Source organism: Megalobrama amblycephala, linkage group LG4 (assembly GCF_018812025.1).
Source record: "Megalobrama amblycephala isolate DHTTF-2021 linkage group LG4, ASM1881202v1, whole genome shotgun sequence".
Classification (NCBI taxonomy): domain Eukaryota; kingdom Metazoa; phylum Chordata; class Actinopteri; order Cypriniformes; family Xenocyprididae; genus Megalobrama; species Megalobrama amblycephala.
The window spans coordinates 15,612,647-15,628,968 of NC_063047.1; positions in this window are offsets into that span (position 1 = coordinate 15,612,647).

The following is a 16,322-nucleotide window of genomic DNA, read 5'->3' on the forward strand; positions in this document are numbered from 1 at the left end:
CTCAGAAAGTAGAACTGAAATGACATTCATTACAAGATGATTAGTTAAAACATTTCAAATACACCTGCAGCCTTTTTTTCTAGTCATGTATTTCGCCATCTTGTCTCGTCTCGTGAGATACCTGTCTCGTCACACCCCTAATAGTTTATATAGAATTAAGTTAGCATTAGCAGAGTTGTTTGTTTTGCAGCACTGAGCAGTTATTTTACATAACTTTATCATAAAAAACCAGTACAAAAGCAAACCATGCCCCTCCATAAGCCCCTCCCCATAACAAAGCCACGCCCCCAAAATCTCACTCTAAGCTGAACTCAAAAGTTGGCAGCCTGTAAGTCCACTAAAGGAGCATTTCACATTTGGCTCCTAAACTCTGGAACAGCCTTTCTGATACTGTCCGAGGTTCATACTTAAATTTAGATTAAGGACGCATCTCTTTAGCTAAGCATTCACATATCTCATATCCTTGAACTCCAGTTATATCAGATCAAATGCACATGACTATATTTGGTTAATGTTATGAACAGCAGCTATGCTAATTATTTTCCATTTGCTTTTGTGTTTTATCTCGGGATAACCATCCCGAGGTAACTATAGAGTTCGTCAGCTCCAGTTTGGAGCCTATTAATATGAAGACTTCAGATACCTCAACAGCAGTGAAAAGATGGCAGCAACTCCAGCGAGGACTTCAGATGTCCTAACACCAGTGAAGTGATGACTCCAGAGGACTCCAACTTCTGACAGGACTTCAGATGATCCAAACTGAATAAACATCTACCAATGCTAAATTTTTCTATATATCATAATCATTTGTTTACAACATGTATTCTTTAATTTATTGAGCTCATTGTGCTCAATCTGCTTTAAATTAATACATTGTTTAAACTAATGCATTGTTAACTGCATGATTTGTATATGTACAATTCTGACATACATATGTTCTGACTCCTATCAGTGTCAGTGCTTGTTAATGTTATGTAGCGACATCTGGTCGTATTTGGAGTCATTGCGCTTGTAAGGAGATTGTCAACAGGTGTACATGCAGACTGAATGCTCCACCACTAGCGTTATTTGTCTATCCTTGGAATAGATCCATCAGTGAGTATGGTCGCTCACAGTTGTTTAAGTAGTTAAAACATGTGTAGACATTCTCTACTACTGTTTTAAAGCATTTATTTTCAGTGAAAATTGGGTTAATGCTAATCGTGATGCTAACCGCTAGCATGTATTTAGATGGGCTTTATATTCAGAGTTAGCAGGCTGTTAAGCCTCATTTATGATTATTCATTTGCCTGTGTTTTATTTAGCCCATTTATTTATGTTCTTTGAGTGAATCATATTGTAATATGTGCTGTGGTTATTATATTTATGTTGATGCTGCACATATTTGACTATAACTTAGTGTTTATTTTATACTGTATTGCAGTTTTACAAAAAAGGAAACAACCAAGATTTCAGTAAAGAAAACACTCAACCTGGAGTCAAGCCTACTGAGGCCCCGTCCACACGGAGACGCGTTTCAGTGAAACCGCACAAATTTTTTATCGGATAGGCGTTTCGTCCACACGGATCCGGCGTTTTCGAAAGGTGAAACCGGTATTTTTTGAAACCGGGTCCCAGAGTGGAAAAATTTGAAAACGCCGGCTTGGCGTTGTCGTGTGGACGGGGCAATCCGTATATTTTCTGAAACGATGATGTCATCACCCCACGTGTCGACCCCTAGTCAGACACGCTAACACCACAAAACAGCACCAACAACAGCAATAGCAGACTCTACATGCTTGCATTCATGCTGCAGAAGCTACTGAACCAAAATAAAGTGTTATTTCTAAGCTTTGCTAAAGTTTGTATTCAGCGCGCAAGGTTTATGCGCATGCTCCAAGTCTTCTTCGCTGCTTTAAGTGCATTTCTGCGGCAGAATTACAGCGCCACGTAATGGTCTGGCATGTATACTACATCGTTTTGAGTCGTTTCAGTGGTTTCGTGTGGACGCAGATATTTTTTGAGACGAGGAAAAAAAAATATCGGTTTAGGGTAAGCTCTGGCTTCGTGTGGACGTAGCCTGAGTCTTATTGTTGATGTTTGCTATCTGTCTAACAATACAGAGACATATAGCCTATCTGCCAGGACAGAATAGTAAAATGATGCGCACACAGCGGGAATGGACAACAAATAACTTTGTGAATAGCACTCAGAAGCATAAACCTACAGACTCAATCAAGATACTGCAAAGATGAGTGACAACGGTGATGGAACACGTCCAGGGCTGCCCTTGTGAAAAAAAAGTGCACTTTAGTATACTTTTATAAAGTGTACTTATTGCAAAAATAATATACTTTAAAAGAACACACTTAAGTGTGAATTAAATGTAATGTTTTCATCGCTTAAGTGCATTATATCGGTACTTAATTTCAAATATATCACATATTAAGTTCATATTAAATGCAATAAGTTGAACTTAAGAGTGATTTTTTTGAACAACTTAAGTGGTACTTTAATACAACTTTATGACAACCTTCGTAATTGCTTCTAGTACCTTTAAAATATAGTTGAAGTGCACTGCCCAATGCACTAACAAGCAATTAATGTGAACTAAAATATATTTTAATATCAGATATCAATACACTTAAGTGTGAATTAAATGTAATGTTTCATCCGCTTAAGTGCAATCTATTTGTAATCAATTTCAAATATATCACAGATTAAGTTAATATTAAATGCAATAAGTTGAACTTTTGAGTGATTTTTTTGAACAACTTAAGTGGTACTTTAATACAACTTTATGACAACCTTCGTAATTGCTTCTAGTACCTTTAAAATATAGTTAAAGTGCACTGCCCAATGTACTAACAAGCAATTAATGTGAACTAAAATATATTTTAATATCAGTTATCAATACACTTAAGTGTGAATTAAATGTAATGTTTTCAGCCGCTTAAGTGCATTCTATTTGTAATTAATTTCAAATATATCACAGATTAAGTTCATATTAAATCAAATAAGTTGAACTTCTGAGTGATTTTTTTTAAAGCACTTAAGTAGGACTTTAATAAAAATTTTTATGTACTTCAAAATATGGTAAAAGTATACTTCCGAATGTACTGACAAGCAATTAATGCGAACTTAAATATACTTTAATGTAATTTACATGTACACTATTATATAATTTAATACATTTGTAATTACATTTTTTGTACATATAATAATGAAGTTACAATTTAGTATATTTCAAAATATTACAATCAACACAAATGCAAATTGAAACCCTCTACATTTACTGACAAAATAATCTCTAAAACAAATGCACAAAAACCTTTTTGTTGATGCACAAGAAAAACCCAAGAAACACTATACACAATCACAAACAATTACAACACTTTAACTCTCATTTAGAAAGAGTCTGGAGGACAGTGAGGCTTATATGCACTATAATTTTCTCCATCACATACAAAGGTACCTAAACCTACCATCACAATCTTTCTGCATTTTTACATTTTCAGATAAAATCATTCTGTATAAGATGATAAATAAGATAACACCCATGAATTAATACAAACAAAATGTAAAGAAAAGAAAAGATTCAAAACTTTGGGTAACACTGTACAATAATTTTCTATTAGTTAACTACTTTAGTTAACATGAACTATGAATGAAAAATACTTTAAGCATTTATAAATCCTAGTTAATATTACGTATGCATTATTAAAATCAAAAGTTGCATATGTTAATAGATAATGCACTGTAAACTAACATGAACAATAACTATACATTTTATTAACTTGAGAAAAAAACATTTTTTATTGCCTAATGTTAACAAATATTGATAAATACTGTAAAAAAAAGTCAATGCACATAGTTAGATAATGTTATCTAATATATTAATTGATGTTAACAAGCGAGACCTTTTGTAAAGTGTTACCTTTTGTAAACCTTGTTACTTATAAGCTCTGCAACCCTTACTAGCACAAACATTAAACAGGACAAAAAGGTTTCTTCTAAAATCTTACTCCAGCATTACAGTGAATGTAATTTTGAAAAGAAAAAACAAAACAAACAAAAAAAACAATGAATTCCAAAGGCACAAAAACAAGAAAACCAAAATTGTCTGTCACCACCTTTTTTTAAGTTGTATGAAAAAGTGCTGTTTATGTCAATGTCCCAGAAGCTCTTCATCGGCAGAAAACCTTAAATGTTCATGAAGCTGCGAACCACCTCTACACAGCATGCATAAATGAACATGTTCCAAAGAGGCAAGAAAGTAAAAAAAATAAATACCTGGAGGAAAAAAAACAAAAAAGAAGTAAGAGTCAGTCTGTTATTATAATTGGTTCAATTGAATGAAATCAATAGATATAGATATATATACAGAACTCCAAAGTTTATATCCACCTTTGTAGGTTTGAAAATAATAAAATACCATTTGGTATTCCCTAAAGGCAAAGAGTTGCTGATAGTGATTGAAGCCTGTGGCCAAGATGTTTACTGTGTACTGATAATTTCCTCCACTTTAATACCAGTTACAGTGTGAAATAAATATGAATGAACATCTGAAGGTGTGTTACAACATACAGTACAACTGACCCATAAGTTGTCACATTTAATCGCTCAATCAGTGTTTCAACGCGTGGAAAGATGTCAATGAAACAGCTTGTAAACAATGTCACGTAACATCACATTTACTTCAGAAAAATCATATTCAGCATAAACTCATTAGTCAGCTATAGAGAGGAGCATTCTGCTAATTATATGCACCACGTTACATATTCATTATAATTTTATTTTAAATATTTTTTTTTATAATTAATTTATGTATTTAATGTTTGAATACATAATTTATGACAGCTACAATTTAAATGTTTATATTTCAAAAAACAATTTAGAGTAGAAATATGATTATGTAATTCTAAAGTTTACATAATCATAACTTTATTATAAAACAAACAAATCATACAAATTAGCATTGTATTTGTTTCTTTATTTAGTACTTCCCTGATGAAGCAGTTTATTCTGCAAGGTGTAAGTAAACTTTTGACCGCAACTGCATCACCCAAGATGAATTACCTCAGTCATCAGGACAACACTGTAGTAGAATCCTGGGAGAAGCTCCTTCACATTTCCCACAAACACCAGGATTCCAGTGACCACACCATCTTCACTGACACTGGCCTTTCAAAATAGAGAACATTTTTATAAATGTTATTATTCCTACTTTACAAGGAATTAAACATAACTTTATCAATTACACAAATACAGATAAATAACCTAAGACCCAAGCAAATTGAGGGGTTTTGCTTTGAAAATAATTATATAATAATATCATTATATATAAATATAAATATATAATAATTAGATGGGGATTTGTAAGTGCACATGTGAGAATTTATTACTTGCAAACAGAAAAGATTCAAAGCATTTAAAAGCTATAAGGACAGTTGATGGCAGTGTTTTAGCTTGTAGTGTGTGATCAGGGTGGCTGAATTAATGGAAAAACATGGAACATCACCTCATCAATACAGGTCTTTGATTCCACACAGCTTGCACTGTATCTCCAATAACAAATCTGTACTGATCCTACAAAATGAATATATAAAACAACAGATAAGCACAAAAATATTACATATTACAAACACAAACAGTAATTGAACAACTAACTTTTCAAATGCAAAAAGAAAAATAGATTAGGCTATAAGCATTACTGGTGGTTATAATAGCGATTAAATGTATTGTCTTTAAATGTTACAAGATCAGATCTTTGAATTTAGTTCTGCAAATTTAACTTAAATTCATTTAAAATGATTTAAAAAGTCAGAGTTCAGTGTTCTTTGAACACGCCCACACACGCGACCACGTTCATATTGTATAAGAAATTATTATAATGCAATCATAAATAAATTACAGGAAACATGATTAATTCACCTCCATATTGCGATTAAACTAAATAAGTTACACTCATAAGAACTGCCATGTTCCGGTGAAAAAATAAAAATAAAGAGAGCATATATCAAGATACTTACTTGCTTCTTTATTTGTAATACATAACGTCTCATCTGTAGTCATCCAAACGTGCGCTCCTTTGTTTTCTTCTTTGATCAGCAAAGTTGCCTCGCGCATCGCGATCACAGAAAGATGGCTGAAGGTGCATTTTTCAAACTCTGGTGAAGTAATGCGCCGTCATGACGTAGTATTGTGGCGCATGCGCATGATTAAATTTGTTCAAGTTGGAAGTTTTTCTAATTCATTGTTGTAGTTAGACTGTACGTTTACAGAACTTGACTCATTCACCTAACTGAAATTCAATTATTTTATAGTTTAGTCTGATTAAAATTAAATGTATTTTAACTGAATATGAATTCAAATTATTTTTTAGATCTGTTAAACTTTTGCTTGCAATTAAATAGGTTTAATCAACTTAGAACAACAATGATATTATAAGTATTATACAGATATGTAAAGTACAGCACTGTTGCATTAAGTATCACAAATACAGCACTCCGTAAAAAAAAAAAAAAAACATTTTATGTCAAATATTATGTAGAAAACTGACACTAGTCGAGTTTAGAGCAGGAGCTGGTGATAACAATTTCAACAATAAGTTGTACAGGATTATACACTGTATAAGCAAGTGTTTTGAAATTCAGAAAAATAAATTTCAAGTGTATTAATGCACACAGTATTTATTAAAGACTAAGCACATTTAAAATACATTAACAAATGTCATCTTGGACAACACACTTAAGTTGAAATTAAAATTAATTATTTTTCATGTGCTTTAATATATAAGTCAATACATCAGAATAAGTTTACTTATTTAAAACACTATAAAGTCATAATTAGGTAAAAATTAAGTGCATTTTTAAAAAGTGCTCTTAAGCATGTTTAGAAATATTGTCATGAAAGTGTACTTTCTTCAAGTACAACTTAAGTCATTATTACAAAGTGCATTTTAAAAAAAGTGTTAATAAATATTGTCATTTAAGTGTACTTTCTTTAAGTACAACTTAATAAGTCATTATTACAAAGTGCATTTTTAAAAACGGCACTTAAGCGTGTTAATAAATATTGCTATTAAAGTGTACTTTTTTTAAGTACAACTTAAGTCATTATTACAAAGTGCATTTTTAAAAAGTGCACTCAAGTGTGTTAATAAACATTGTCATTAAAGTTTACTTTCTGTAAGTACAATTAATAAGTCATTATTACAAAGTGTATTTTTAAAAAGTGCACTCAAGCGTGTTAGTAAATATTGTCATTTAAGTGTACTTTCTTTAAGTACAGCTTAATTTGACATTATTACAAAGGGCATTTTTAAAAAGTGCACTCGAGCATATTAATAAATATTGTCATTAAAGTGTACTTTCTTTAAGTAAAACTTAATTTGACATTATTACAAAGTGCATTTTTAAAAAGTGCACTTAAGCATGATAATAAATATTGTCATTAAAGTGTACTTTATTTAAGTACAACTTAATTAGACATTATTACAAAGTGTATTTTTAAAAAGTGCACTCAAGCGTGTTAGTAAATATTGTCATTTAAGTGTACTTTCTTTAAGTACAACTTAATTTGACATTATTACAAAGTGCATTTTTAAAAAGTGCACTTAAGCGTGTTAATAAATATTTTCATTAAAGTGTACTTTCTTTAAGTACAACTTAATTTGACATTATTACAAAGGGCATTTTTAAAAAGTGCACTTAAGCATGATAATAAATATTGTCATTAAAGTATATTCTATTTAAGTACACTTAAGTGGCCTTTAATTTTAATTATATTGTATTATCTGCAAGTGCACTTTTTAAAAAGTATACTAAGTACACACAAAGTACACTTTCAATACAATTAAGTGCACTTCTTTTTCACAAGGGTGGGGAGTAACGAAATACATGTAACGACGTTATGTATTTAAAATACAAAATTTGAGTAACTATTTCGTTAGCTACATTTTAAATAGATGGTAATCAAATTACAGTTACTTTCAAAAAGTATTTTAGATTACCAAAGTGATTACTTTGAATTTTAATGTCATTTATTTCATTTAATAGGCTATTAACTTAAGCTGTTTGATGATTTGTAACCAACGAGCCAATTGTTGATGATTCTTCGACTCTGTTAAAAAACCGCGCGCAGCCTCTTCAGTTATGAGCAACCTGCAGAGTCATCAGACATGAGATCGCACGCAAAAAATGGACGGGAAAACAGGGCATAACGCATTTCTCTAGTGGAAATTCAAAGACAGTTTTACTTAAACATGAAAAAGAACGTACAGTAACATTATAGTGCAATGCAAGCTATGTCTGCAACAAAACTTATCGGCTTCAATGGACTCAACATCTAATCTGAAAAAGCTTGAGGTAGGCCTAAGCTGTTCTTGGTCTTTGAAAATGTTATTTTCCTTATTTACTCCTTATTTTCCTATTTACTTGTACGTTGAGCTTTATATGGTTATTACCCTACGGTTAATATTTATAAGAATTTATTAGGTCTTTGAAAAATAACACGAAATCCTCATAGAATTAACATCCACTTAATCATGCGTTATGTGTTATAAAGCCAATTTATTGGTGTAGTTTACAGACAAACTTTAAATCTTAATAATTCATTCCAAATGTTTAGGTAGTAGGCTATATGGCACGAGTTCATGATCAAAAATCTGTAGTAGTCCACTGGTCATAAATCCAACGTTTTTTTGTTTTATTTTGGTCTATCTTTATTCTGGGCTTGCAAACAAACTGCTCTGTAATAATTTCCCAAAATTTCAGGAAATATTTACTAAGCCTGTCAACAGGACGTTAACACAGGCACACGCTGAAAACAGACAGAGGAGAACAGACGCGCCAGCAGAGAAAACACTGCACCATGCACAAGCTCACTGCTCGCGAAATATAGGAATATAAAATATATATAGGAAGAACAATACAAATATTAAATTGGGGTTGATATGAATGTATCTCTGAAGGGAACTGACTTAAAACAAGTTTTGATGGCTTTTCCTCTTCTCTCCAGCGCTTCGCTGCTGTGTATATAGTGGTAACCATGGAAACGCTATATCACTGCTGTTCCATAAGCGCCACCTACTGTCAGAGAGTGAATTTGCATTTCATTCAGTCCGTCTGCTGATTTTGTTTTGTGCAGGTGTCTAATGTAGCATAATTTCACAAAGCTAAAGTCAGACCAAGGTTATAATCGTTAACGAAAACGAACGAAAAAACGAAAACTAGGTGGGAAAAAACATTGTCGTTAACTGAAATAAAATAAAAACGAGGCATTACAAAAAAACGATAACTAACTAAAACTGTAATGTGTGTTTGGCAAAACTAACTAAAATAAAATAAAATTATAGATTAAATGTCCTTAGTTTTCGTCTTTATCAATGTCTTTCATAGAGCAAATAACGTTCAGCTGCATTTCCTTTCCCTGCGTCTCTCACATACACGCACGCGCGCACACACATACACACACACAGCCCCTCCCCTCCGTGCACACCGCGTCTCCATGAGAACGAGTGTTCGACTAAAGCAAGTTCGCTAAAGGTTGGTATCTCGTGAACACCTTTAACAAACACACATTAAAAAGTGGTATAAAATATTTTTAATTCTGAATATAACTTTGTCAGCGTGTTAATGTCGACGCGAGAAGCGATTGCTACTGTAGCAAGTTAACTAGTCGCAAGTTTGAGTTTACATAGTTTGCATAGTTCACCCAAAATGTAAATTAAAGTGAGAAAAAAATCAAGTTTACAGAGTTTTAGTGTCACTGAAGGTAAACTGCGTTGTAAACTGTCATGGTGGTTAACGTTACCTCTCTTAACGTGCTCTTGCTGAATGGCAAGGATTGCACTATGAACTATTGTACCTTTTGTATGTTTTCATTTTTTTTAACTGTATTTTATTTTTTATAACGAACAAGCCGCGATGTCACATTTCCGCCGCTTTGTTGTGTGTGCGTGAGGCGCGCGCGCGATCAAACAGCTGTCTTTGCAGGGGACTTGCCTCATCGTCATGGCAACGGTTCGTAGTAAGGTCAGATTACGTCAGAGTTGGTTGCAGTTTGTAACATGTTCAGTCCGGTGAAAACCGACTCAGACCAACGCCAACAGTGGTATCACACCGATCCAACAAACTCCAACAGACGAGTTTGTTGGCGTTTGTCGGTGCGGTGTGAATTGGCCTTTACACTGAATGTTTGCTGCTTCAATCCAGACGAGTAGGCTATTGTAAATTTAGTATAGGGTGTGAATTCTGTATAGAAGATGTGTAGATTTTTGGTAGATCTTTTGGCAATTTTGTGGTGTCACACACACTAAAAAAATTGAAAAGCTGTATTTAAAGTTTTTTTTTTATTTGTTATTTGTCATGTTCTTTTCTCAGATTGAGCTCCCTGACAATCTGACAGAAATGTCTTGTGGCTCAAAAATGGGTTGAATAGGCTACATGCGGTTCATGTCTTCTTTAGTCTGTTGGCTCTTTAGGTTTTTTACTGGCACATGTCACTTACACATTTTGCACTTACTGCAGAGTGTTGAGACTGTTTACATATTTGTGCCCATATGTACATTTTATGTGGTTTTCTTTTTGAATGAATATTTTCTAAAATTGTATGATGTTTTTGTTGAGTTATTATTACACAATACTTTTTCTGACCTTTTTGAATCTTGCCCCTGACAAATAACCCAAATTACAAAAAAAGACTAAAACTAACACTAAAACTAATAAAAACTAAACTAAAACTAAGCATTTTCAAAAAATAAAAACTAAACTAAACTAGCAAACCCACTTTAAAAGCTAATTAAAACTAAACTGAATTTGAAAACAAAAAGTCAAAACGAAATAAAAATAAAAACTAATGAAAAATGCAAAACTATAATAACCTTGAGTCAGACCATGCTGTTTTTTCTGTTAATCTTAAAATTATACAATAATTTAAATGAAAAACAACTGATCATGCTCATGTTCATAACATCTTTGTTGGGACTGTGATAAAAATGCAGTGTTTGCCTATAATATCAAAGAGCTATACATATTTTTGGAACAAGTAAACAACAAATAAATTTGCTTTAAAAAAAATTTCCAACCAGTATCAGAATCGGCCAATTTGCTTCTATTGGCCATGAAAAATCAAAATAGGTGCATCACTTTTTTCCCGTTGTTTGTTGTTTATTTGGTTAATATTAATGCAGCTATCAGTGCACTAAGGTTAAATATTAGTATAAACATATTTATACTGGGGATAGGGACACAAAATGATCAAATTTTTTCCCAAACCTGTAAAATGTGGTGGTGGAGAGATGCAAAAATCTGTTGAGAAACGGTAGGGGTGTTAGTTTTAAATTTATGCCTTCTCTCGAGATTATTGGGTAGATCATTTCATTTTCTTTATAAACATTCTAAATGTTACAAACAAACTTTGTTAATAAAACAATTTAAACCACTGTGTCAATTCAACTTTATACACCTATAAAACAACCTAGCCTATATTATTAATAATATTTTATTGTTGTTATTTAATATATTGTTATCCCTCTGATGCACATCTTTACAAATATAATTTAGGAATGATATCAATAGTAATTATATGGATGTGATCTTAAAAGAAACAAATATTTTCATAATTTGTTTATCAAGATATTGAAATTCTTTACCAACACATAGGTTATGTCTAAAAAAAAACTGTAAACTGTAAACAGAACATCAAGTTAATATGGTCCTTTGTGTTAAGTATTTCAAAGTATTCCAAAGTATTTAGATTAAGTTACTAAACTTGAGTAATGTAACGAAATACGTTACTGATTACTTTTTAAAGCATGTATTTTGTAATCTGTAGTGAAATACATTCTAAAAGTAACCTTCCCAACCCTGAACACGTCAGTCTCAGCTACAGACAAGGTCTAGAGTCTCCTCTTCTCTCAAGTCCTCCAGAGCCTCAACTCGAACATCTGTCAGCACCGCTGCAACAAGAGCAAGGGCCAAGGCAGAAATAGCAAAACTAAAGGTGTCTTACGCAAAGAAGGAGGCAGCTATCATGAAAAAAAAGGTAAACATAGAGGCCAATCTTCATGTGTTGTGGCAAGAGAAGGAAGCTGTAGCAGCATCAAAAGAGGCAGCAATATATGAAGAGGGGGCAGCAGCTGAATATATGGAAAGAGACCCTCTTGGTGAGTTTCAGGATTTGACTTTCGAAGATCCAACAAAACGCACCAGACACTATATAGAAACTCAATCATTTGAACAACATGCTAACCAGGAGCTTTATCATGGTGCGCAACAGCAGCCACTCCAACAGGACAAAACCCTGAGTCTCCCATGCAATATTAACGGGGCACAAAATACAGTGTATAGACCACTTAAGGAGGAAGAAAATTACAAACCCATTTCAGAGGAGCGCTACGCACCTCCACCTACCTATAAGGCTCCTTATATCCCAAACAAATACCCAGCCGCTACCTTTCCAACACCTAATCGGGCCCAGTACAAGAGATACTCACCGTCAACTCTGCAGAATGCTGATCTAGCCCAGTATCTAGTGAGAAAGGAAATGGTTAGCTCTGGGCTCCTTGCCTTTGATGACCGTCCAGAAAACTATTGGGCATGGAAATCGTCTTTCCTAGCAGCCATAAGGGAGCTAAATCTATCTGACCAGGACGAGCTTAACCTCCTCGTAAAATGGCTTGGGCTGGAGTCATCAGCACAAGCCAAGCGGTTAAGGTCAGTGCATGTTAACAATCCTAGAGCAGGTGTGTATATGATATGGCAGCACTCGGAAGAGATGTATGAGGGCCCAGAGGTTATTGAAAATGCCCTACTGAGAAGACTAGAGACCTTCCCAGTCATCTCTAACAGAGACATACACAAGCTTGTGGAATTAGGTGACTTACTAAGAGAGCTAGAAGCTGCTAAAGCTATCAAAATGTTGTGGGTTTCGAGGGAAACATCTTGATGAGAGGAAAACATACTTGAAGGAGAATCCAATATGTTTTCAATGTTGTGCCAGCACCAAGCATATGGCCAAAGATTGCAGGACAACACTTAAATGTAATGAGTGTGAAAGTGACAGACACATAACGGCGATGCATCCTGGAACTGCCCCTTGGTTGCTTGGTGAGCAGCTGCAGCACACTGCTGAGGACGAGCAAAGCGGGCAGTGTGAACCACAAACACCTCCTATAGCCACGTCCAAGTGTACAGAAATATGTGGTGGCTCTACCAAGGCCAGATCCTTCTCAAAAATCTGCTTGGTCAAGGTTTATCACGCCAACAATCCAAGTAAGGTTCACAGGGTGTATGCAGTACTAAACGACCAAAGCAACCGGTCGTTAGTAAAACCACAATTCTTCGATCTGCTAGACATTAACAGCAGTGAATCCCCCTATATTTTTAAAACATGCTCCGGAACAGTGGAGACTACAGGGCGAAAGGCAAGTAACATTATAGTGGAATCAGTCAATGGTAAAACCAAGGTGAAACTTCCTACTCTGATAGAATGTAGCAACCTACCTGACGACAGATCAGAAATCCCAACGCCTGAGTGCACTAAATATTTTCCTCATCTCACTCCTGTGGCTCATAAGATCCCTCCTCTTGACACCAGTGCTCCTATTCTCCTCCTCCAAGGCAGGGACATTTTGAGTGTGCATAAGGTGCATGAACAGCGTAACGGGCCTCTCAACTCAACGTTTGCCCAGAGCTTTGACCTTGGCTGGGTCATAGATGGAGAGTTATGCTTGAGTGGTGCTCACAAGAACGAAGAAGTTAACGTCTACAAGACACATGTCCTTCAAAATGGACGCTCCTCTTTCTTTGAGCCATGTACCAACAAGATTCACATTACGGAGAGAGTACAGGGTCCAGTGCAGCCTAGTCTTCAAACATCATCTTACACCCAGGAGATCTTTCAGGAGACCTGTCGAGATGGTTTGGGGGAAAATGTGTTTCAAAAAACTCCTGAAGATGAGAAACCAGCCATGTCAGTAGATGATAACAACTTTCTCAGAATAATGGAAAGCGAAGTGTACATGGATAACCAAAATCACTGGGTGGCACCCCTACCTTTTCATTCGCCTCGCAAGCCCCTTCCAAATAACAGAGGACAGGCCACCCAGAGACTCTCCACTCTCCAACGCTCATTCAGAAGGAGACCTGGCATGAAACAGCACTTCTTTGACTTCATGCAGAAAGTCCTCGACAACCAGCAGGCAGAACCGGCTCCTCCTTTGCAACCAGGGCAAGAGTGCTGGTATTTACCTACCTTCGGTGTCTATCACCCGCAGAAGCCTTGGAAAATCAGGGTGGTTTTTGATTCCAGCGCAGTGTTTAACCCTCTGGAGTCTGAGGCTGATTTGGGGCCTGGAGAAGTTTTGACATGCCCTGACATTTGTGCTTTTTTCAGTTGTTCATAAACATATTAATGACACAAGTGTCATTACACTGTATTCAGCACAAACTAGGCTACCATAATATGTGAGGAACATGTGTGTACATGTTTGTGTTTTTGAAGGAATAACGTTTATGCGTGGTTACTGAAAAAACAAAAAACTTAAGTCACTGATATAAGGCCAATAAAAGTATATTAAATCTGTGTTCACAAGACTTTTGGGTATTGAAGGTTGTAGACTAGAGTTTTTGCTTCAAAATTATGTAAAAATTATGCTGACTACTCTTTCATTTATAACAATATACTGATTTAGTTTTTGTAAGACACTTTTTGCCAAGAAACACGGTATGCGAGGAGGCGTGAATCTCCATGAATAATGGCTCATTCTCACCTGTGAAGACAAAAGAATTGAATAGTAATGACCTGAAAAGACTTGCATATTAATGAGGCATTTCAGTCAGGTAGGCTGTGAAAAAAAACTTCTGTGATGTCTCAAGCTCATCATGGTATATGAAACATACAGAAAAATTTTATTACAATATAAAATAATGGTTTTATATTATACTTTAAAATATAATGTATTTCTGTGATGCAAAGAGTCTGAATATAGGCTTTTAGTTTAAAAGCATGCACATTTGGAGAAATATAGGATTCTCATATGTTTATGTCAATTTTCTATACAGAGGAGTTATTTTTTATTTAATATTCATTGTTATCTCTATGAGCGCTGGTGTTTGCAATTCATACTGCAGCCGGAGGGCGCTCTGTGCATTTTAGTCCACAAATTCACCTAAGAAGAAGACGATATTCCATGAATGGTGTTTACCAATTCATACTGCAGCCGGAGGGCGCTCTGTGCATTTTAGTCCACAAATTCACCTAAGAAGAAGACGATATTCCATGAATGGTGTTTACCAATTCATACTACAGCCGGAGGGCGCTAAAGAAACAAAAACTCACTTAAAACTTATCAATAGAAGAAAACAAACAGGAATTTACTGAATGTCTTCCAGAGATCGCTAACCATGGCTTTTTCATCCAGATAAACAATTTTCAAGGCAATAAATACACGATTGAGATGATGAATGCATGTGTTGTCTCTGAATTTGCCTGTGAATAGCGCTGGCTCCGTGGGTGTGGCCGCATTAGTGGGTAATGAGCTGAATCACGGACTTCTGACATGGCTCTCTTTTCATACAGATTACATAAACACAGAATGTTTGTTTTCGATTTGACTTGCACGATTTAAAACCTGACATTTCAACGTTTTGTTAGACATAAGTATGAATTTTTTGTGATTAGTATTCACTAAGTTACACTTCATTTTCTGAGAACTATCAGATTGGACTTCGTTCAGAGGGAGATGAGAGATCACGCATCATGTTAGTTTTCTTTATTTTACAAAAAGCACAACATTTTGTTTTTACTCTGAGTGTATACAAATAAAAGGAGATATTCTATAGTTTCAATTGATGTATTACTTATGTTTCTATGACAAAAAATGACGGAGTATTTTAAGTCTGTTTTGCTGCAATGTGAAAAAAAACCTGCAAAACGCGCCGGCGCGTTTTTAGACCTCAGAGTGTTAAGGGAACGTCGTTGAATGACATGGTCCTCAGCTGACCTAATCTCAAAAACACTCTAGTTGGAGTTCTACTAAGGTTCAGGAGGGAGCAAATAGCCGTCACAGCCGATATTGAACAAATGTTCTATGGGTTCAAGGTCAGAGAGGACCATTGCAATTTCTTGCGATTTCTGTGGCACCGAGACAATGATCCTGATAAGGAGATAATTGACTTCTGGATGAGTGTACACGTGTTCGGGAACAGCCCGTCACCCGCTGTAGCAACGTATGGGCTGAGGAAAGCTGCAGAACAAGGAGAACTTGAACACGGCAAGGATGTGAAGGATTTCATCTACAGAAATTTTTACGTTGATGATGGTCTCATCTCAGTGTC